Consider the following 24716-nt stretch of genomic DNA (forward strand, 5'->3'; position numbering starts at 1 on the left):
GACGTGCGCAACTTCAAAGCTATACAGATTTAGAGCTTAAAGTTCTGACCTCATAACATCGTGATTTCTCTAGAGAGTCCACATCACAACGCGGTAATGCATTGTAAAGCTTTTCTCAACCAACTTCCTGCCAGTTTTAGGCTTGCGATTGTTAACATTAGACTTAATCAGAAAATAACTTTTGATAACATTAGCTTCATTCATGTATAGTTGAATTTTTAGCAGGCTTTTACAAATCTGGCTTACTGATACACTTCGTTCCGACTACTACTACTAAAATTCAAATCTAATTCATCGTCGTATGTATATGTATATGTATATATATATATATATATATATATATATATATATATATATATATATATAGAGAGAGAGGGGGGGGAGAGAGGGAGAGAGGGGGAGAGGGGGAGAGAGAGAGAAACGGAAAAGGAAAGCATAGGGAGTCAGGATGCGATGACCACGTTTGGAAAAACCTGATATTTTCCCAGCTTTTCATTCTCGGCATGAAAAGTCAACGTTGTTATTGATCGCTCCAGGCAGCGAGGAAGCAGTAGTCAGGCGCGTTCAACTCGCTATTGTCCCCTATGCGATAGAAATGTTTAGCATACGCTAGGGAAACCATTTTTCAAATAAAATATTTTCATTTTCAATCGTATGCAGCAGCAGCAGGCACAGAATGGTCTTTTAAAGCAGTGATAAGCCGACGCGTTGGGTTGCTTAGATTTTATATACAATATTCAGATGGCTCTGAAAAATAATAAACGTGCGCGTCTTTTTCCTTTGTTTATAGGTACGGCGGATAAGCACCATGAAACGTCATTTTGAATGCAGATTGCATTCAACAACCGTTCGCGAGCGTACGGGGACGTAGGTTTACGTAAGACTGCAAAATGTATATTAGTATTTGCCTCAGCTACTAGCTTCTGCTGACCTCGAAAGGATACGCGTTTAAAGCGCAAAGAGAGTACCCTGTAGTATTGGACGACGTGTCTGTTTAGCTCGTAATGGAACAAATTTGCAAACAAACAAAGGTGGTAGCATCGAACGGGAGCCATTTTCGTGTTACAGTCATAATGGCAACACTGTGTACGCCAATAGTCTAAATGTTCAGGACCGAGTTGCAAGATCTGAGATCTCAGCTACCCTGAGTATTACGACAAATAAAAAATGCTACATTTCCTGCCAAAGCCCGAGACAAATGCTTCTTTGCGATCAGCTCTTGCGAATTAGACCGATAGGATATGCGCAGGTTTGTATGTTACTAGGCGGCGACGGACATTAAGGGACGCTGTGCTACGAATTGCAGCATAGCTCCTCGTCGAAACTATGTCTGGGCCGACTGGCGTTTCTTCTCGATATGGGATGAAATGACATTATTTTTTAGTAATAAGATTGAAAACTAATGGTGTCCAGTATGCCAATAGGAGGACGTCGACGAAATGCGGAATCGTGTTTGTAACTAATAAGAAGCATCTCAAACGAGGTAGACAGATCTTCAATGACGCTTAGAGATTGATTTGGGACGAGTTTTGCGGAAGAAGCACGACAATATTAGAGGTACAGCGGTGTAACGGTATGATAAGGGATTATGAACCTATGAAGCCACTTATGTTGTAAAGAAATATGAGAAAATAGAAATTTCCTAGTTATAGCCTTTCCGTTTTTCTAATAACAGTTAGTTCATGATAATAATAGTCTCAAGTGAACGCTCGAACAGCCCCTGTGCTATAAATCTAGGGGCTAGTGTGTCTGCGTGCTGAACTTCGACACGTGCGGTAATCTAAGTTTCAGGCTGGAAGGAGCTAGCCGTCTGAATGAATGCCGAACAGCTTGAGTAGCGGGCGTAAAATACGAGAACGCAATTGAACGTTTATCTCAACGATTCATTGACTGGTAACTAGTAATCGCTGCTTATAGTATCCATTTTTAACGGAAGGATCGGCTGTATGCCCCTAGCCAAACCCACGGTAAGCAGGCCGTCCTTCCTTTATCAGTCACAGCCTATTTTGTTTTGAAGAAAAACGTTTCTGTCTCGCCTGCTCCAGTGGCAATGTTCGTATTTCTTATTGTTTCACCTTTACGTGTCTTTGCATTTGTGCGCGTAGGCTTTGGTATGGATTGAACCCGAATCAAGAATAACACCAATCCCTGGGGGAACCAAGCACACGATGCTGCTCAAAGCCCATGAATTTTAAGCGGCCCTTCTAAGAACCTTCGCATTTTTCAAACCATGCAATTGCTTTTCCGATGATCCGTATAGTAGATGGTCAAACGGGTTGTATGACTGTCAGACGAGGCAAGATAGTATCGTGATAATGCCTGCAGCGAGCGGCAGTCAAGGATGTGATGGCGAAACAGTGGTACCTGGAATAAGAAGGAAGCGGCAATTTCAAAGTTAAGGCGCTTGGCAAAGCGAATCTCAGGTAGACAATAGGACATTTATGCATCGGGTACATACGTTGCGCTGGCTTTTGAAATGATGTGTCCACATTTTAGTTATAACGTTCTGAAAAAAACGGACGACATGGGTCTGTATAATATCAACGCCCTGCGGATGCGTAACAAACTATTTAATAAAATAATTTTAGAATATATGATGTCAAACTAGGTAGGCTACGTATGTAGATTAATAAGCATCAATTAGCAACGAACAATCCTGATATGTTTATAACGGCTGTACAAACGCACTAATGAGATTAAAGCACAGATAACAGATGTATGCCATACATAAAATAAGCATTCATTTACGCTTCCACTAATACTGTGCTATTACTCTAGTGATTTTTGTGCTAATAAGGAAAAAAATTACAATGCCAATTTTTGACGTTGTAGCTACTAAAATCGATAAATTTGCTCTTGGGACACAATGTGACCGTTACAAAATACAGATAATTCAAAAAATTGACCGTTTCATAATATCTCACACATCGCAAGCAGTACATAGAGGGCATTTATTACACATGAAGATGATAGATTTCAGACAGAAAGCTTACTTTGGTATCACGTTATCTAGAAAAGCTTTATCGGTATTTCTATTTAGGTCGAAATCGGCGCTCGTTGGTCCGGGGTCAAACCAGCTTCCTAATGATAGTTTCATGCGAATCGAGCTTTCTGCGAGGCACGGGCTCCAGAATGAATACTCCTAAATAAGGGCATGGTGACGTTACATCTCTAGTCGTCGAAATGGAAAAAGATCTGGAAAGCATCGTGGCCATTGCATCAATAGGAAAAGAAAGCAACGATATTTTATTAATTTCCAGCATAGGACTACATCTAGACTAGAATCCGCTCTCGTAAACTAGTGAACGACCGACACCTATCTGAAGTCGTATTTGAACCTTGACTGTAATTATAAAGCTAGCGGCACCATCCTGTCCTACTACCTATGAAATAGCAGTCACTTTTGCATACGTTTGCGAGTCAACACCAGTGCATCTGCCATGCAGGCAAAGCGTCCTTTTGGGTTCTTTAAGGGTTCGAGTTCTTTTGGGCCATACCTCAATTTTATACAAACGGATTATCTAATGCTATTGTAACATGTGGCCAGAACGCAGCTGGGCCCATATAGGTCACGGTATTAACGGATGAGCATTTTAATTGAACACGAAATGAATTAGGTCTTAAGACGTGTCTTTCCTTCTGGAGACAGATAAACCGATTGTGAGGTTGAAAAATGTACAATCTCGGAGGATAACAACGTAGAAATTGCTCGTTAAATTACACTAAAATCGGAACGAGCTTAATTAATCTGTCCATGGCACTATCTCGAATTGTTCTGCATGGACAATTTGTCCGCGATTCGTGTCAATCGCTGCTTCGCCGTCCCTCAATCGTCAGTGATTTAACATATCCTGGCTTCAGTTGCTTACAGACTGTTAGAGCAGCATTTGATAATACGAGAGGTGAAGCTCGATTTCCTTAAATGATTCGTACCGACGTCAACCTTCACAGCATAATCTCTTCTTCACGACCATCTCATCTATGGTTTTTCGTTTGGCGGCTCATTCGCCAATTTATTGATTTTATTAGTACAAAAATAGCGATATTGCATAAGCACACGCAGCAGGGAAATGATCAATTAAGGATTAATTTATCTTCAGATTAGATTTAAGTCGCAGAATCCGATGCTACGCAAAGGTGCTTATCGTTGCATTTTTACACCCAACTTTCGGATCAAATAAGCACGTTAATCAATTTCGTTAAAGGTTAGTTCGGGATCAAGTTATTTCTATCTTAAATACAAGTTGTAGAAATGGATCAAATTAATTAGAAGAACACATCATCAATTTTTTCTAATAAATTAGTCAAAACCAACCCGAATCTCCTGTGAATAGTAGAAGAGTTAATGAAAGGGGGCGACAGGTGTCACGACATCAGCTGGCCTGTGTTTCGGGTCGCGTGCGGAGGCTAGTCTTTTCACGCGCTTCCTGTGAACCCGAGCCTGCAACGTCACCTCCACCGAAATCGGCCCTCAAGAATCTTTTTCAGATGCCCTTTCTTTTTAAGACGATTAAATATCGTATACAGTGTTTAAAGACACCTTACTTAACTTCATCGTCTTTCAGGGAACACCTGATCCCCTTGATATTACCATATACCAACCTAAGTGATATCATTTCGTTCACAAGCCAAACTGACGTCTCAGAAGCAGAAGAATCGGTCCACCTTAAAGAGGTATCGTCAAAACCGAGCTGGCCCGAATATCCTAAAATGTTATACAATCAAGGTAATTGAATGGCTTATTTATGTCTAGAATGATTCCACAAACCGCATTATTAAATACGATATTTCAAATATAAACGCCTCAGTTATTTTATTCATACTAGATCCATGTTATCCGTCAGGCAAGAGGATTTGTCCCATAGGACACACAAGTTGAGATCACAAGACAAGTTATTAACGGGTGGAGCTTTGAGTCCTATCAACAACACGTAGACAGGACATAAGTTGTGCCACTATAAAATAAATATTAAAAAATCACTAACTAATATCCAATATCTTTCTAACAGACACTGAGTTATATGACATATACAGTACGAAATATAAATAAATGTATTTTTTGTACAGATTTGCGCTCTGTATCCTAGAAGAGCCTGTTCTACGATAATGCTCAACGATAGGGGCGTTCTCGACCACTCCATTTTCTCTGACATTTTCGGCAGACTTCCTTCGAATTCTGTTTATGGCTCAAGCAAAGTCGGAGGCCAGTTTTAGTAAGCCCACTTTGTCTCCACATCTGTGCAGGCGTACTCTGACACTATTTTTTCTTTGATAGACATATTTACACAGTCGCAACGCGCTTCCTGGCTCCTTCGTTCTTGCAGAGCATTTACAAGTGAACGGAAACGGAGTCCCAATCCAATTTACGTTAGCCTGGAAGCTCACTCTGCCAGCAACTGCTACTAGGTTCAAAGTATACTAAAAATATCTGGCGTTGGCCTGTCTTTTTTCCTCTAATAGCAGCAGTTTGAATTGCTCAATGCTCCTACTTCGCAGTATTTCAAATTCGTTTAAAGGAAAATTTTTGTGAACACCCCCTAATGGACTGTTGGCACTAGCTCATTCAGCGGGTGCTACTCTCCCTGACCTTATGCTCACTTGCTACCTAGGTCGTGTTCCAGGGGTAACGAAGATGGGCCTTCAAAATATCCAGGCGGCCAAATAGTCACCTATTCTGGCTGTATACAGCCATTTAACCATTTTGTATTGATACAGTTTATATAGACTTGCAATGACTTGCCGTCCGTTATACACCGGCAAAACGCTTTACGACAGAGAGCGAGCGTCCTCGGCTGTAACGCTGAAGGTAGGTTTTTCTCCTAATTTTCCTAAATTCCTCCTAAATTTCTAGTGGAATTAATGGTACATATATATGGGTTAAGGAAGATATATAGGACATACGTTTTCGAAGGAAGTATTTTTGGGTATGATGCCGTACACTAAATTAACGTAACCAGAAAGCACCTGAGCGGCATTGTCGGATAACAAGGTAGGTCTCATAATTATATAAACATTCGAAGAACCAAACGAAAATAGCAATTATTTTTGCGTACGTTAGACCTGCAGAGATAACCTTAACGTTAGGTCATATATTGATACGCCAGACTCCGATTTGTCCAAAGTGAATCAACTTGTCGTACTGTTATGTCGTTATTCAATAAAAAACAACCAACAGTCTGACTACAAGTTCATAGTAGCAATATTAAAAAAATCATCACTTAATTTGAACCATAAGGGGTTCGACTAATTTATTCGCTGGGCTTATTATAATCCTGTTTGCAATATGTATCGTCAATTGAGTTATTCCAGCACAGTGATGCAGTAATCGATAATTGGACAACTTCTATAGAACCCCCGGCTGCCCAGAACGTCTAATAGGACTGCACACACATATTTATTCATCACTCGGTCAACATTTTAACAGTTCGATAGATTCCCATGATAGGCGTACGCGACGTTCCGGTCATATATATACCAATATTATATACATACATAACATATTATATATATACCAGTACTATATATACAATTCAATACGTAAAAATGTTAGTACACTTTCACCGGTAGCGAGAACTGCCTTGGGCGATCCTGTCCACAAGTTCTCTTTGCTTTGGCCTTGCAGTTTCTCCAAAACTTCCTATTCCAACATCGTTCCTTATCGCTTGCTACTAGTTAAACAAGAAGTCTGCTACAACAAGCCATCACCTTTCCCTATGTCGATAAATTGGGGATTAGATACCGCAGATTTTGACATATATACCTTCCTTTGTGCTATAGTTAGTGGCTGTAGGGTGAGGCGAAACGAATGGAACCTAGTTTACGGGACTTTATGTTCATTACGTCATTTAAGGAGAACTACAAAGGCACTAGGCTGTATGTCTACACTGACGACACACGGCAGTACAGTACTATGCCTCTAATAATTACGAAGGCTAAAGGCCTAAAAAACAGGCCTCTTTTGCAGTACATCGGTTGGAGTCACTACAACAAGCGACAATCGCTGACTGGTGGGGTGCCGCCAAATGTGGCGCTTCGTGCAACCGCTAGATATGATGTCCCGTTAAGGGTGACTTTGTCTAGAAAGCAGATCGGGCTAGTTGACTATGTCGGAACTAGAAATAAGCCTAAATGCATCTTTGGCGGAAGATTGAGGCGTAGGCTGGAGACGTAACTCCTCAGGGGGGTAACTTCATTGGATCCGAACATGTATTAAGGTTCTAGTCGTAGAAGAGTTCAGATAACCCAGTGCTGATGACAGCGTTATTGCGAATGTTTAGCTGGTCATTGTCGTTAGTAGAATTTTCGTTCAGCGAGCTAAACATACTCTATTGTAACATTTAGTTAAAAATGTGCATTTAATATATATCGCACAGGTATGTACAAACTGTATGTTTATATTTAACGCTATGTCTAAACAAGAACGGATACTTCGATGAAACTGTTTATGTAGCGATCAGAGTTACTCATTATAACCATTACTCCCAGCTAGTACAACCTCAATTGGGGACCGAAGCTATTACCTAGTCGTTTTAAGGATACTTTTTCGTTAATCTACACCTATCTTTTTTTCTTTTCACTGAGGGCAAGCGGTATTGAGCACTTTGGATTCGCTAAAGGGACCCTCAAATATAGTACATAGCAATAAATCCAATGGAGCTTCGTTTTGCAATGACGAAAGGCCGAAAGTTTCAAAAGCTCTAGGCGGTTAAAGAGTCCTCAGGATAACGCTAATGTTTAATCGGGCGACCCAGTTTATACTAACCCCTCCAGAAGTAATCTTTGAGCCATTATCATTTTTGAACTATTTAATTTAAGCACTATTAAGTGTCTTTCGGCTTACCTCATTAAAGTTTTCCATGGACTTTTCAGAAGCTGCATGAGCGCTGGCAACAATGTGAGCCGCCGACTTCAAAGGGAAGTAATTTTTTGATTACATTGTTTGAAGTCTCGTCTATATAGAATCCGCAAATGCTTTCAGAGTAGGTATTTCCGTATTAAAGTTCGATAATATTATATTTAACTGACGGTGTATTATCTAAGCTAACCTCTCTCTCTTTTTTTTTTTTTTTTTTTTTTAGCATCGTACGCATTGCTGATCGTCCAGTGATAGATTTACCCTTGATGGTGTTTTTCGTCCGCTCTCGGACGGTTGCAATATATTTTCCATGTACGTTTGGGTTAGTGGTTGGTGTTTGTCAATATATTATCCATCATTTTTAATATCCTGTTAACGCTTGATGTCGGATCGTACGCCTTCGTCGACCTTCATTAGGACGGTCCGACACGTGATCTTGACGATTGGCCAAATATGGAGAATTATTACTAATATGATTATAAAATATTCTCTGCACGTCTATAAGCGATGCTATTGTTTCGACCTATTACCCTAGCTGGTAGTGGCTTTTCATACGTCCCTAAGACCGAGAGACGTTTTTTTATCGTTATTTTTAACGTTTTTATTTAGATTCTAATCACGCTTTGCAGATATGCTTATATGTTGAACATTTGCTATTGGATATATCTATTGGCAATCGGACAGCTGTCATGTAATTTCAATTATCTAGTTACAGAAAACATGTTTCAATCATTTCGGAACCATTCTATAACCTTTTGCTTCCGTGGAAGCTTTCATTCGCTAAGTACCATGGATTAGCAACCGATACTGCAAATTCTATCATATCTATTATATATACGGAGTCCCAGGTTATTGTAAGTAGTGTTTACTGAATAAAATATTTGATAAAATATACCCATAGTAGCTTTGCGGCCCGTGTTTTCCAGTTATCGTAGACGTCCGCTCGGCCAGTGATAGGACTCTCGTCATACTGTCCTGCGTACTAGTAGCGTCTTTTGGTTCTGGGCTCGGGGCCATACCAGACCTATTACTTGCACCCTTCGCATGACCATGTTACTTAGCCGTCGTCGCGATCGGTTTTACTTAAGCGAACTTGTTTGCTATACTGCAACACAGATGTGTTGTACGCTGATTACACTGCGTTTCAGATACTGTTCATTGGTCCATGTTGTTTCCCGATATTTAACTCCGACGATAATGTTACGGCTCGTTAAGCTTGATATAGCTTATATAGCTATATACAAGGATGAAAATGATGGTCCATCAATCTACGTAGCAGGGAGTAAAAGTCACACAGTTTTTGTTCGACATTTGCTTAAGTAGCGGAAGAATAAGACGTATTAAAAACATGAAACAAATTGTCAACACACTTTTGGATATATCTATCTATATACGTGTACACATATATTGAAAGGATAATGCTTGGCCGCATAGTATTGCTACGAAAGCTACTTTCTGCTTTCAGGAACTCCACTTTCCGGCACCGCCCGATTTCTCACAGAGGAAAGACATTTTGAGTAATAGCGAGTGAACGGGAATAGCTTTTAAAACAATGGCGACTTGCAATCAAAGATGAGCACTTGGAGCGACATTATGGCTTGCTATATGGACATCGTTGAAAACTGCCATCAACGCTACCATTGCTATCACCGCTGCTGCTTTATAGTCGCCGGTCGGAGCACTCAATAGTCAACTGTGAATTGCACTGAAGGCTTTAGGCCGGTTCAGTGTCATGATACACATATAGCTATAGGATTATATTAGGATGGCCTGTCTGAAAGGGGATATTTATCGGAATCACGAAAAGAAATCAGGAGTCGTCATTGCCAAGCAGGCAAACATTTAGCTGCGTTCTAAAAGAGCCAAAGTACAACAATAAGAAGCGAAACATCAATTTACTTAGAAAAAAAATGTTCCCGACAAATATTATCAAGTAATTCGCTAACAAACTTAATCTTTGAGTTTTTTTGTCGGAAAATACTGTTTTTTTTTTTGTTTTTTAAATTTCTTTTTTCTGAGGGTTAGAGATTTCGTGGAGGTCGGAAAGCACCAGTTGGAGCTTAGCGAAATGAGTCGGATTCTGATTTCATAATTGCTCGAAAAGTCTGATGACCACCCCACACCCACACGCTGCCCATAAGGATTCGGGGCGATATATATATTCAGCAGGCTCATATACGCATACGCCAAGACTTGCTGATTATCCCTTTTCGACTGTGACGCATAATAGATGAAAATTCTAATCGTTTTAGATGATCGATCTCCTACGTGTCATGGATCCTGGGTATCTTGCATATGTGCTTTCCAGCAATATATGAGTAAAATTTTCCTAGTGTCCTTTAAATAGATATTTTCAATAACACGGATGTCCCATACTAAATGAATACGTTCAAAATTACGCGGTGGCGTTACTTCCTCGACACTGTGATACGTAATTAAATGTTTTTACCCGCCAACATAAAAACTATTTCAACTATTTTTTTATGCGTGTTAACTGATAATTCGGCTGATTACAGGTCAAAAATCCTAACCCTAACCTAACCTAGATTTGTGGATTGTTGCTATTCATGAATGTTTATGGAGAATTATCTAACAAGAAACAATGCCAACTTTAGTTACTAGTGAATCCATTGGTGTTGCAGTTAAGGCCTCGAATCAAGAGTTCAACGTACGAAAACGTTTCGGAGAAGAATGCCGGCACCCTTTTATATATATATATATATATAATAGAGCGTCTTTATTTAACGCCTGAGAAATAAAACTATTGACTTTGCAGCTAGCTGATCCGCCTCTGTTTCAGGTGTAACTCGTATTGGACACATAGTTTATATTTAACCAATCGCAGCAGTAGTCTTTTGATTCTAATCAACGTCCGTTAAGCGGAGCGTACAGAGGTGTCTCCCTGAAAAGGTCCATTCGTGAAAAATTTATTACCATGTATTATTTAAGGGTAAACGTTTGTTGTATGGTAGCAGGAAATAGGAACAGCTTCACACCGACCGGCTGCACATCGTTCCGAGCACACAGTGCAACCTATTGGAACTATCCTCAGGAGGCTAGTTAGGTCAGGCCAGGCTGTAATAACTACGTGGTCTGCTAACTATTTTGTGCCTAGCAGGTGCGATCGGGCCTTGCGTGTTCGGAACATTGAGCCTAAGCCCATACTAGTGCAGTTATTCAACGGGAAAGAGTAACACACGTCAAACGAGCGGAGAAGGTGCTGCCAGTCGAATCCTTTAACTGCGAGAGAAATTTTCGCTCGGGGAAAGGTAGCGCTTTTTAACACTGCAATTCCCGATACACCCGTGCGTTGAATCGATACGAGCCGCTTTCCGACGGATACGAAGATACTTACGATAGACAAGAAAGGTCAAACGTAATCCGAATCGTACTGAACTCTGAGCACCCGGACTGAAACAGTAACTGTCTTTAGTGCTGACACTGACAACAAATTCTACCTGTCTGAGTCATCGGATCTATGGACATTTCGTCGTGGAGTGTATGTCGGCCCATGAAACACTATAGTTGGAAGTCTGGATTTGAACAATTCGGAAGGTGTGCTTTTTTTAATATATTATCAAGCTTGATTCGGCGTTTCAATGCAGTAACGACCAAACTAGCAAGACGTTGCACCCGATGTAATCGTTTGCATTCTGTACCGTATTGCCCAGCCGATTTTCTCGATCGGATAAACTCATTGAGATAATTCGTCAAGATTACCGGCAAGGGTACCACGGACTAGGTCATTGGGTACCAAACCGGCTCGTCGAAGCAATACGTATTATACGCAAGTGCCACAAACAGAAGAGAAGTATTCAGCGATAGACGTAGCCTGGCGTACTGGACAGGTGAATAACCGCTAAATCCGAAAAGCTTTACCGCCTATGGCCCCCGTACGTGGGTCAACAGCGTTCTGTGAATCGTTGACCATGTTTGCATGTTTCATACGTCTGATAGCCATGTAATAATGCTATTCATCCACCCCTTTTAAAATGATGGGTCTTACGATGGTATTACCAAATGTTGCGCGTACTGTCGACGGATCCACACGGATAAAACAACTCTCACTAAAGCTACAGTAACTTGAAAATGTACTAACTGCAATGTTATCTATGGGCGTAACAAAGCACCTAGGCCACTACAAAAATGAAGATTTTAAGAACAGCGTCGACACATATCTTTGCACAGATTTATCTGCGTTTAGTATATCATGGAAATGGTAAAAGGGTTTCATTTAACCACTAAAAAATAACTAGTCGATTGCTTACTAAGTGCTTTAAATGAAATATTTCGAATTTTACTTAGGTCACTTCAGTCCGTAATAGTTTGACTATGATTTGTGTTCACGGTATCCGTCCAAACTCATTCAAGTTACCTTTGGAGATAACACAGGGGAACCCAGGCATATCAACTCACTGGCACTAGATTATTTGTTACCAAGGATATACACTTGGGAGCAGGCTATTAATATCGAGGACGCAATTTTCCGTCGGAAGTTAAGGGTGTACGAATACCCCATTGTGCATGGGGTTGGGCCAAAGGCAATAGTGTTCCAATAATTATTGTCGACTAACGACAATAGTACAAAGATGTAATCGAAACCAGCGTTTGTCGCGCAATAGATTTTTCAAGTTAAGCCGTATTTGAGCGATAATATACCTGTATTTTGCTGGATGTAGAGGGTAATGACGCGTCCGTCAATCGCTAGCGAAATCATTGACCAACTTTAGAAGCATTACTAATCCTTAGAGAATGTAATGAGCTTATTCAAAGCTCAAACTCACTTCTACTGAGATCCATTTTAAATCAGGCTAGAAGACTGAACGGCCCGTCATGAAACGCCGTTGAACGATGCGAACATACAGGATCATTGTAGAGAATTATCTTCTAGTTTTCGTGTCGGTCTTGTTTCTTCAAGATAGGTTATAGCAGTAGATTAGAATCTGTCGCAAAGCTATCGCAATCATATCGTGCCCGTAAATACGAAATATATATATATATATATCTTTCGTCGAATGGGAAGCCATGATACAAGACGCACATGTACACGTAAAGCAAATTGCATTGACTGCACACCCATATAATTCAGCTATGCGCGCAAATGGCAATGTTCCGCTGTCTACATGCCAGGGAACCTATGACCAGTAAGGCTCATTGAAGTAACCCGGATAAGGGCTATAGTCGAGTTGTCAATAATTTCTAATAATTTAAAACTATAATTACTAAACAAAAAAATTGCCCTTGGAAAACTTTAATGCTTGCCGCACAAATGGCCATTTGTCATGCAAACAATAATCCTTAACAGCCTGGCAACAGTTAGCAGATAAACGGAGACCCATTTTTTTTGTCTTGAATATATTTTTTTAGTAAAGTTTGTTTAAATGCCATCCGATCGAGCAAGGGTCACTATCGTTGCAGCTGCACAAGGAATATAATGTGACGATCTTGTTGCAACGAGCGTCTACAATCCTGAACTAGTTCTTGTAGTTAAAGTCTAACTTTAGAAAAAGCTAATCCTCGTATTTAGGTATGCTGCGTGTTGAATTTCTTTTCGTACTTTTCTTCTAGACGCCACTGAGGGAAGGATTCGTAAATGGATTTAGGTTCGTGAAACGAAAACGCTAAAAAACGTATTTAAGTCTTATCCTCATGAGGCACTGGTCGAAGTAACTACCGATAGCTGAATAAACTATGGACGCACTGGTTGTGCAGCTGCGTACCTTTCTTTGAGCGTACATCTACTATCCGCCACGCCAACGTTATGGGTTTAGATCTTACGTTGGAGCGTCTTCTTAAATCAGTTCTCAATGTTAACATAGTCGTCCAAACCGATTGTCTCCCAGTCCTTTACTGGCTAAGGCAGAGGGCTTTGTTAACGCCATTTTTGACGTCGCGTCAAACTGCTACAAATTACTGTCTTCCGTATCAAATCCGCCTTTGCGAGTGCTTGGTTAAGACAGGAGCTGTGTCAATGCTCCTCGAAGATAAGCAACCTTAATTAACAAAAAATGTTCAAAAACACGCGTTAATCTATAGTGGCATAACTTTCAGCTGAATTTAGCTGAAAATTGACCATTTTACATTTGTAGGCACACTTAATTAGGTATGGGATGAAGACAGGTTGACAACATAGACGAGTGATTACGATGAGAGAAGTGTCAAAAGTAGAAAAACGAATTTATTCCTTTTGAGAATTGATTTTTACGGTTTAGCACGCCTGTATTCTCGCCCAAAATAATTTATAGTCAACATAACCGCTTATGTCAAATAATATCTCTGATTAGAATATAACTTCTCATATTCCTTTCGTACTTTTTTTTGAGTCGCGGCCATGTGCTAACTTCATGTCATAACGATGGCATGCCTTCACGAAGCTCCTACCAGCATCTACTCAAACCAGCGGTCGGCCAGTCTTACGATGTGATAGTAATGGCCTTAATTGAATAAACAGTAAATGTGCAATATCTATTTCCTAAAGACGAAATTCCTGCATTATAGCTTTATCTAGTATAAAGGCTTGTTTCGGTCCATTGCTTCTCTCGGACTCTAGGCGGATCTTGCTGGTGGCTAGGTTAGAAAGGTAAGGAATCAGAGAACAGCACCCGCTCCAGATTTTGATTCATTGATTGCAGGCGAAAAGTGGCTAGTATCGACCTACTAACCATGCATTCTAAACGGACGGTCACCGGGGCACATTACAGCTGGCAGGTGTGACTCCCGCCCTACGTTGCAAGAACCGTATTCCTAATGAGAAACTATGCTAGATAGTTCTCCAGGATGAAGCACATAGCCTCCTCACGTATCTTTTGCCACTTCTTCGTGCAATGAGCAACAAAGATTTCGGCACCTAACGCGGACTAACGCTGTGCAGTCTGGTGTATCGTGGGCACTGCTACCGGTCTGCACTCATTGTTTTCTTTACATGTCGACATATCTGTGAGCTTGGCGTACCGAGTTGCAGCATCCAGCACTGTTGCATTTGTGCGACCATCTATTAGGCCTGTTTGATGGAACACAGTGTTTGTGCCGTGGTTAGTGAGGCTAGTTCGTTCTGCCCGCGAGCAAGTTGTAGCTACCTTGGACTAGCGAATCGATGGCGTCCATCAACGATGCTAGCAGTTGTGTGATGCCTTTTTGCTTTGAGCTGATTTTTTTCTAAACGGCTTTCAAAACGAGATTTACCGGATCTCGTGTAATGTACAAAGCGGCCTGTTGACAACCGAGCTATGTCCTTTCAAGTCGTATATCCTACATTGCTCTACAATATAGTTTATGATAACAGATTTCAAGTGCGAATAGTGTGTCTGTGCCCGTGTTCAAACGTAGACTACTTCACGTCTTTCCGAGCTTAATCAGCGAACGTGTTACAGTTGCCGTTAATCCAAAGCGAATTATGTTTTGTCCTAGCTGTTTTTTTATTGTTCTAAGGCATGCGCAGCTGCATTTACACCCTGTCTAGGACACTAAAAGCTACACAGTCCCACAGTTTTCACAAGGGATCGTAAGCATAGAACTAGTTCCTATTCATTATGGTAGGAAGACACCCTCTAAACCATGTGCCCCTAGTCTAGATTTTCTCAGGAGAGGTACAGAACTAGTGCCTATATTAGTTTGCTACTACCTTAGGTGTTTCTAAGTTTGATAGGCGTATACGTCGCTACTATATCATTGCTGAGAAGAGAACGACAGGCTAGTTAAAACAGGAAGAAAGAGATAGAAGGAAGAACAACGACGGCATCGAAATATGTTACACAGTTTTGGGATGATTATTCGGTTCATAGGTATGTATGTATCGTAACACCGATGTATATTAGTAGTATACGCGCATCTTCGCAGCCGTAACAGACAGCATGACCTTTCACATCGAGATGAACTATATATGCGCACAGCTGTCGGGTATCCCTAGCAGCTGAGTACCGCTCATACCGAATGATGTGTTCGCTCGAGCAAAAACCTGGGCAACATGCAGTGTTAATTGCTTCTCGGTTACTAGGCCGTACTGCCCGGATGTCTCTCAGCAGTGAGGATGGGTCTTGTCTAGGCCATCATTTTTAGCAGAATTTATTGTTACAAGTGTGAAGTGGATGAGTGCATGTAGAAATTGAAAAGCGTATCTCATTTTTTCTCTTTTGAATAGTTCTTCTGTGATCTGAATGTTGGTCGCCATCTAGCCTACACTACATCAACTTCCCGAAGCCCTATTTCTGGTATCAATAGATGCTTTATGACACATAACCATCTTGAATCATTATGCTAACGCCAGTTGGATACATGTTTGAGCTCAATCGGTTGGGGGCCATCTCATTTGCTGCTTGCAATGAGGTATCGACATGCGTTGGTAACAGAGCACAGCGGCGTTCTCTTCGCGAGCTTCTAGCGTAACGCAAGTAGCTACATATGGAGATTTGTTTCGAGATAGAATGGTCGACGTTGTGCAGTACGAAGGCGACGCATTGTGTTTTTGTCCGCGTCTATGAAATAAGAAGCCTGAGCGTGCAAACGGTGTCCTATGTCCCAAGGCCTGCGACATACTAGTGTGTCCTCTTGCGTCAGTAGCGCCACTTATTCGCGGACGCACTGTTCTTATAGATAGCGAAGTTTAGACGGCAGAATGATGACTGTAGCGTAAGCATGCACAGCGAAAAGTACGACTCTGAACTTGCCACCTGCTAGAACGTCATACGTAAGCATATATACAAGAAATGGGACAGTAATGGTAATTGTTGCAGAAGTTGCCAAAATCAAACGATGCCAGCGTCTGTTCTTGTTTTTATATCTATAGTTTTTACCGCATGTTCCACTCATATCGAACACTCCTTTATTGCTGCGGATGCTAAGGAAAACGAATACTGTTGCCTGCAGATTATTGACGGCATGGTAGCTAAAATACGAGAACTTCATTCGACGAACGTATAGCCACTACCTGTAAAAACCAGCTGGCTACTTTATACGATGGCCAGAGATGGTGAAGAACTCGTACGAGTTGTTGTCTATGGCGGTCGGTAAAATTTTGCGTTGGGTTTGGATAACGTCACTATACATTTGATTATACACTCGTATACAGAGTGCTCTTGCGTTTGAGCGGCGCGAGCAATTAAACACTGAGTGGATTTGACTTATATTGTCTAACTTCACTGCGCGTTGCGTGAGTCTAATTATATTAGATAATTGTGTATAAACTATTATATAATTTATATACTATTATACAAGTCAAATAGCTCTAAATAAAGAGCTAACTGTCAGGAAAACGGTATATCATATAGTATCACAATTTTTCAAGTAGCGAGAAAGAAACTCAAACTAAAATGTTATAGTGATGTGTAGAATCGTTACTGAAAGTGGAAAAATTCCAACCTATTAACTTGGTAATTTCGTAAGAGAATTATTTGATGTTGAGCTACTAAACAAGTAAATGCTTCGGATCTTACGTCCATGACAACCGTTAATACTTTGCTTTAGATGCCTCGCGCAACGCTCATTTTAGAGCCCAGATCGCTTCAAATCCTAGGTTACTGGGGAGGTTTTATTTAATAGTTGAGCCAGGCCGACCGAACCACACCACGCTGGAACAACTTACTAGGATGGTCCTGGCAAGGTACAAGCTTTTATCGTTCCATACATGTATCTATGTCGCTTCACCGTTTACTTAGTCCGCCTATTAATTTAGCGTACGCTACATATTTTCGACTCCTAACTGTTCAATAGTGATCAGTTACCACTGGCAGGCGCAGCAGTAAGTAAGGCCTTGTTGCGTAGGAGCCGGCTCGTGTCAAATCGATAGTTGGGAGAAAGAGAAGATTCGACCCAAAACGCGTTCCACATCATTTTTATCCAGTTAGGTCAGCATCGTTAGGCAAGTCGTCTTCGATCCGTCGCGGCTCTTGCCTTCTATGGGGTAAAAGCAAACTAAGCTTTCGGTTGTCCTAATCGAAAGGTAGTACACAAGGTGCTAACGGGAATAGACAATCGAGTGGAACGCAAAAGAGGTAGCACGATAAAATGCAGACGTGACTCATGGATTGAGGCAAAGATCAAAGGAAAAGGTCAAGCCGGACACCATTATGCTGTATCGATGCGCTGAATCACGACGGTCACCATGACTTGACGGTCATAGCCTACGCATCGAGTGGCTCGACATCCGAATCTATAACGTGAAAAACTAGATCCCCGCCTGATACGCTTATAACTATTTTTGTGTAGTGTCTCATTATCTAATATTGGAGACAACTGTGTTGAACATTACGCCGAGCGCCGTCACTGCGTCACCACGTGGGTGCATTAAGATTCGACTGCAATACGGATCGCTTCTACTATTAAATATGTCGGTCCACATTTTAAGGGCGGCCAATACGCTAAGGTTGACGTTTTTGGCTTGCGTACTTGCGAAAGCGCAGGTTATCGTCACTTGCATAATTCTTTGAAACCATCTCCTTGAGAAAAAAGTTATCCTTGCTTAGTCCTTGCGCCGAATAGGATATCTCCTGATTATAGATTTTTTCCTATAGTTCACGACGACGCGTTTAGTCATGGGTCGTCTTCTGTTAAGCTTAATTTTAGGCCGACAAATGTGAATCTATATGTTTCTATCGAGGCAAACGCACCATTCAGATATCGGGAAACTTGGTGATATTGAGACATGTTTAATCTAAATTAATAGTATGGTTTTTATTTTACCGGATTTTTCATTAATTTTTCGACGCAGGGGTTGCTAGACTCGATTCTCACTCTCTATATATCTATTTTTAGTAATATTGTAAAGCCTTGTTTCAGATCATTGGGTTTCAGTACGAAACCGACCAGATCAACTCAGTTTGATTACGTATGTCTACGAACGTCGTCGTTCTTTTGTCAGCGTTTACCCGCTTAGATTTTTCAATTGGCTCAGTAGAATTTGTCCTTCGCTTGTAGAGAGTAGAGCTTTGCGGTTCGACTAGAATTATAACCCGTCTCAAAAGGCTCGTATGTATAACATAATATAGATATGTAAATTTTGAGTTCGTTCGCCTGATGCTTTCGTGTTTTGCCTAATGGGCATTCTTGCCGGGTAGCACTTCCAGTTATCTTGCAGGCATTCTAAACTTGTTATCGCATTAACCTGCGATCTCGCAAGTCGCAAACGATCCTGTGTCTAGTCGTATTTAACTCGAGACGAAATCAATCTTACCTACGGCTTGCTTGACCATTTCCGCTGGCCGTCGTGTCCAGTTCGGCGTTGATATTACGCTTGTCTTGCTACGACTGACTGACGTAATCGACTCAATAAAGTTATAGGGCGTTTAACACTGCAAGCGCGTTCGACCGGATGGAGATTCTGAGCTGTCAGAGGCAAGTGTCACGATTGTCATTTTTTTTTCTGCTTCGTATTATGATTTTACAATGACGTGAATGTTGACGTTTTGTCATATATTTAGAAATATCGACGTTCTCAAAGAGACAATGGATGTAGCTCAATCTTAGTAAGTGACGTATCTGTGTAATTGCTTAATAAATAAACCACCCATAATAAAATACAGAAAATATGATTTATAGAATATATAGATTTATAATAATAGTAAGATATACGCTTCTCAACAAAGCTACCAGCTGTCGCCACCGTTATTCTTCATGCGGGCACAACATGTTTCTAGAAATATTTTCCTTCATTTTCATGTTTTTAAACCTTTATTCGAAGAACACACTAGGCGCTTTTTAGGAAGAAGCAAAATCGCTTTTACCAAAGCGTTTCTCAAGTTTAACTCGCAGATGCAGAGCAAATAATGACGTAGAAAGTTAACTTTACTCGATCTCTGTTCATACTAGTTATATTGCTCCAATTTTAAAAGTATAAGTGTATTATATACTTGTAAAATACCCGTAGACCAGTACAAATCGTAAATTTTATGCTGAAAAAATATTTCTTCAGTAACCTGTCTAGTTACACCTTCGAGCTGCTTATCTTCAGAAGGGAAAGATATGGCAGCCTTGGTTACGTTCATACAAAATGACCGCGCTCTTCACTTTTATTACTCCTGCCGCCTTCACGTCCAGTTCACATTCGATTGAACACTAGGATAGGGCCACTTCGCGTTCTGTCGTTGTCGATCTACGACACACCCTCAGAACGAAATCGCGGAGCTGACGTAAAAAGGTTCTGTCATGCAATCTGTCATCTGGGACGTTGCGCTACGGGAAAACTCGTCAGCTAAACGGCTCGCCTATGTTTCGCCAAAGGCACAGTTGCCATGTGCACATGAGGTTATTTCTTCACGGCATTTCTGTTTCTGTCTACATATGACTGCCAAGTGGTTAGATCTTCCAAACCAAGGGGCGTACGTACCCTTCTTCCCGATTCGCGTTTTCCAATGGAAACACCACCATCTGTAAGCACCGTTCGTTGAAGGGACGCGTTTGAACTCATGCGGCGACGTTCGTCAAGAAACGCACAAAGGACGGTTTTGGGATGAATGGTGAGACTTACCAAGGCCTTTTTTTCTTTTTTAACGAGAAGCCGGAGAAGAAACGCTTGATATGCCAGAAGGTCTGGATTAGTCTAGGAGGGGCGCTACTACCGTCACCATGGCGAGTGCGTTTACTGCTGGTGCGGATATATGCCTAATCGGCCCAATATATCGGTCGGGAGAGCGGGTCCGTCTAGCCAACCGACAAGCCAATACCGCTCTATAATCATTGAACCCATTGAGTCTAACCATTATCAACAACAAATGCAGAATCCGCAATTGAAAGTACCAAAGGAAGGTTGGCCTGTTGTTTAGTTAGCGATGGCTAATCAAGCGCATAACATAGCTATGAACGATAAGAAGGGGTGAACGTAAGGGGTGTAAAAAAGTTCAAGAAACCAATTCAAAAGTCAACTCGAAATCTAATTAAAATTAATTAGCTTAAAATTAATTCAGGCTTCGTATTATCTATAGAGATAGTTGTAAGTGTCTCTTGTGTGCAAGTATAGAATGCGAGAAATAATGGGAGCTTCAAATAGGGCTGTTTTGCCATTTGGTAGCGGTCAAAGTTGATCCACTTCTAAAAAGCATACGGTGACGGTGTTTAGCCGCGTGTGCCGCTTTATTCGTGACGATTTGCGATGGGCGCACATATGTAGCTGAATACGGTTAGATAAAACGAGCCGATACCTTAAATATTTCGTGATGGGTGGAATAAATGGAACTGAACGCCATTGTGAAATAGGGTAGTTGCTAAATCTCAACAAGTGTACACGTTTTTATTGGCGAACATACGGCATGTTTGCCGCCAGCACAATGATAGTGGCAAAATGTCGGCTGTCAATTTCAGACATCTAATTTATGTAACTGTTGTTCTTAGGTCGTATCGAACTAAATTGTAGATTAGCATTACTGATATTCTGGCGAAATCGTTTTGGATGAAAATGTTGTTTCAATTTTTTTTGCGCGTCACAGAGAAACCAATAGTGGACGCAGGCTCACAGGCACGCCAAGTGACTGTGACATTCAAGCGTGTATTTCCCAGACCCAGTATGCGTTGCTGCCTAGTTATTAACCATCTGCTATGCCCGAATACGTACGCAGGTAGACCTGCCAAGACGACTCGCATTTGACACTACTATTGTTATATACGAGCAAGCACTCATCTCCATTTTATATTTGGAGTGACAACCAACAATCTTCCAAAACATGTTCCTCGTATCAGTACGTGCAGTATGTACAAAACGCCCTAAATGGGGACGTTAACCGATCGTATGATCCCCTCTGGGCGGTCCACGCAGAAAACCAGCAGTGAGGAAGACGAGGTGAAATCAATTGATCATAATAACCCGATTGTTCGAGAAACACACGTAATTAATGCACTCGTACGTACTTCGTATGCAGCAAATAAATAAAAGGAAACGAAATATAGATACATAACAGTACGAGCAAAGTTTCTACCGGAGGAACCTTGAGACCTAACGGCGCTGCCAGCCACGACACGTGGTAAGCAAATAAAACAATAGGAACATTTCGCTAGAACGCTCGTATTATAGTATAGCGAGCAGGGCATTGCTAACTTACAATTATAATTATACCAGCGGTATTGATTTTTCAAGTAAGGCAGTCAATTACGTATAAGTTCATGATTTTCAGAAACAAACAATCGGAAGGCGAGGATCGAGCCAATTGTACTTGGCTAAGTGCTACCCGTTTTGCTTATCTTTAATGGTTAGAGGCCGAATATTGAAATCATAAAGCATATTCAAACAGGCTAAACAAGATAGAATTGTTTGTATGAACGTCAATAAACGGTGTTGGTAAAAGAAGAGCATTAAGATGTCTTAGCTGCTAAAACTATGCAATCGTACATCCTTGAAAGACTTTGTTCTTAATTTCTCTCACTTTGTTTGTATGCATATCATTTACACGGATATAGTAGAATTTCGCGGTATTTTGCCCACATCATAGATTAATGCTCGTCAGTAGAAAGTTTCCCATCTGATGACAGCCATATCAACGTCACATGGTTTCCGCCTCTGGAATAACTACTTTAAGTTCTGTAAAAAGAAAAGGCCCAACTGATGCTGGTATATCAACAAAGCCTTTGACCCAATCACAGGTGAACCTTTGACATATATCACGTTATATAAACGCAGATTAACTAGAAATTTGAAAAAAAAATTGTGTTGCCCTACGATACGTTCGAGTTACTTTGATGGCTACATATCAGATAATTTCGGAGATTTTTGGATTGGAAATTATAAACCGCTATTATCAATGATTTTCGTTTCTCTTACCTTTGGGTCTTTGAGGTGACTTGCAGTGATATAACAATTGAACACAGTTGTACACGTCGACGTGCTTCGAAAGTGACTCGTGAGCTTGACACAACATCGAATTGACCCTTGGATACGTTGGAAAATTATAATCCTTTACCTGATCTGACCTGGTAGAATGCTTCTCTACGCATTTGATTGTAGAAGACACAACGCTGCAGAAGAACAGAGATGGACCTTCCCTCTTACGATGCATACGCTGAACAGCTTTTCGTCGGCAGGCTTAAAGGGGGTCATGAAAACAAAAAAAGTTCTAGTGAGATTTTAGCCCCGATCGCAAGACGGTTATGCCACGAACTTACACCGTTTGAGTGAAAATCAGAAGTTCTAATTACTGTACCGCATCGAAGTCAGCCTATAATCGTTCACCTCAACACTTCAGCTTGTTACCTCCGAGGTTGTATACCTGTCTCCTCAAAATAGGCTTAGCCAAATCATACGTACTCAAATAGCAGCGATCTATTCTAAAGGCATCACACATCAAATATAACGGTACATATCCATATTGACGCAACAGGACGGAACACGTCATAATGTGATGCATATATGTATAGAAATATGTGCGTCTTAGGATCTGAAGTGCTTGATCGGGAAAAGGTTTATGGTAGTACCGTCTATTCATGGAATATTTATCGGAATTTCCCTGTACTGCAGCTGCGGCTTTCACGGTGGCACCTTTTAGTCGCCATTCTGCCGTTTGCGTAATTACTGGCAGCAGAAGTAACGCGCGTAGCGACTCTCGCCGCAGCGGTCAGCAGATGCTGTCGCCAACAAAAGCATAAGCAGGCAGAAGGTCCTTCCGCTGAAGGAAAAGACAGGCTGCATGCATAATCCATACAGCCGCACTCTCATCATACTTGCGGGCCTGCATATGTGATGACAAAGGCCAGCCGAGTTTTCTTTGAGTCAGTCAAAAGCAATAGCACCATGATGTCGAGTGGCTGGACCTTTCACGGACGGTCTTCCGTATTGGAAAGGGTTCTCGTGGTGTCAACGTACGTTATGATGCTAAGGCGTTTCTAGATATTCCCATACGTGCCGGAATATCTTGTCGAATTTCTAGTTGAATCGAAACCCCAAACCACATTGCGTCAAAGTAATTTTCAACATGCAACAATACCTATCTGCGATTATTCATTTAGTGACGATTAAGGACCATGAGTACACGGATAAAGATATTATTTAGTTCGCACATTAAGGTTCAGTTTGTTGTTTGTGTGAGAGCCTATGGAGACCGGTGAAGGTACTGGGCAAACAGGCTTCAGCGAATTTACACTTCGTTAGTGGAATAGTTCATTTTCAAAGCGGGTCTTGCGACATTCTGAAAATGAAGAAGAGTCAGATAAAATGAATTCCCGGTAATATTGAGTCTATTAACAGCAAACGAGCCGTAGCATAGGCTAACTATGCATCAGTTCGAGCTGTCTACCAGAGCAGAATTCTACGATAGAAACAGACGATACAGTTAGTTCAACGCCGGATTCGTACTAACAACAAATGTTCTCTATGCCGAGATAGGTTTCGATGCGGAAGCCTGATACAGAGCGTCTTATAGATAGACAGAAAAGTGTTTTCATAATTAATATCTAAAATTGAAAGAAATTTACATGAACTATAACTTTTACTTCTACCCTATTCATCCAAATCATCTGTTTAAAGGGGCCGTATCGAGATTTCCTTGGATTCTCCCAAATCCGAAAAATAGGAAGTTTAAACAATCCTTGTAAATGACAATTAAATTACGCAGTAAGTACAACTACATTAATTAATTACGCCATTTAATTTTATCATAACTTCATTTCTCCAAATAAGTTTGTTTAGATATTTCACGTATCACTCACACAATCGTGTTTTTCGGCCGGCTTCATTTTCACTGATCTCGTGTACTTTTTAATCCTTTTTTTTTTAACTTTTATAACGCCTTCAAATGCGATACATACGTGATGTACAATCTACAATTTGATTGCCTTAGAGACCTTCCGAACGCATCGCTACAACTTGTGAGTACTTCATCTTTGTTGGTGAAACGCGTTGATATTCTTGGTCCTTCGGAACATTGTCCATAAACAGTTCCCTTCATTTCAA

The 24716-nt window shown here is 40.9% G+C and overlaps 1 long non-coding RNA gene across 1 annotated transcript; it reads right to left on the reverse strand.

Annotated features, from left to right (window-relative positions):
* Positions 1–393: 393 nt before the first annotated feature.
* On the reverse strand, positions 394–20812 carry LOC147758011 (uncharacterized). The gene is made up of 3 exons (XR_015321684.1): positions 20172–20812; positions 2994–3195; positions 394–2364 (listed from the first exon to the last, which is right to left on the reverse strand). It is a non-coding gene; the product is annotated as an uncharacterized LOC147758011 (long non-coding RNA).
* Positions 20813–24716: the final 3904 nt, after the last annotated feature.

Source organism: Varroa destructor, unplaced genomic scaffold (genome assembly GCF_002443255.2).
Source record: "Varroa destructor unplaced genomic scaffold, Vdes_3.0 BEIS01000002.1, whole genome shotgun sequence".
NCBI classification, from domain to species: Eukaryota; Metazoa; Arthropoda; class Arachnida; order Mesostigmata; family Varroidae; genus Varroa; species Varroa destructor.